Source organism: Chaetura pelagica, unplaced genomic scaffold (assembly GCF_000747805.2).
Source record: "Chaetura pelagica isolate M959 unplaced genomic scaffold, ChaPel_1.0 scaffold722, whole genome shotgun sequence".
Classification (NCBI taxonomy): Eukaryota; Metazoa; Chordata; class Aves; order Apodiformes; family Apodidae; genus Chaetura; species Chaetura pelagica.
Genome location: NW_009952453.1, coordinates 305,842 through 306,604, shown reverse-complemented (window position 1 = coordinate 306,604; position 763 = coordinate 305,842).

The window sequence follows — 763 nt, the reverse complement described above, 5'->3', positions numbered from 1 at the left end:
ATAATTCTGGCCCATTACAGAAGTTTGTTGTGCTTGTTTCTAGACAACGTTAGAATATCATTGTTCTGTGCATTTCTTTCTGAAACATGTCTACAATTTTGAAGAGAAACATCTCTCCTTGGTTCATGTTTTTCAAAAAGCTGAACAAATACTGTTTCATCTCTCTGGCTCGCAAGTACTGTACAGGCACAGCATGCAGATACTATCACAGTCCCATTAAAAGTAATTGCAGGCAGTAACGCAGACAATTATTTATGACTGACTGAGCTGTTGATCTTTTCAGTTCAAGAAAACAATGTGAAGATCTTCTGCCCTCTTTCCCCATCTTGTCCTGTTTAATTGACAGCCCAGCATTACTTAAAATTTACTGCAGATTGCAGTGTTCTCTCAGATGGTATTCTGAATTCAGAATGTGATCTTATATTGTTTTGCTGCTAAGGTTAATTAATACATCTTTTTGCTGATACCAGGAACAGAAATGTGAAGGAAACAAGAAACTGACATAAATGGAAATCTGCCAATTATGCTCTGAAAACTTGAGTTTAGGTATTGTTTAGTGACAGTAATAAGAAAAACAAGTTTATCATCTCTATTTTGCAGAAAACATTTTTCCACATTTCAAGTCAGCATGCCATTATAAAGCACAAATTCTCCATTTTCTATCTTTCCTGTTAATTCTTTCCCATTAATTCTTCCCCAAAATATTGGCAGTGCATGCCAGTTTCCCTTTGCATTATTTTACATCTATAGAGGGATTACCTTT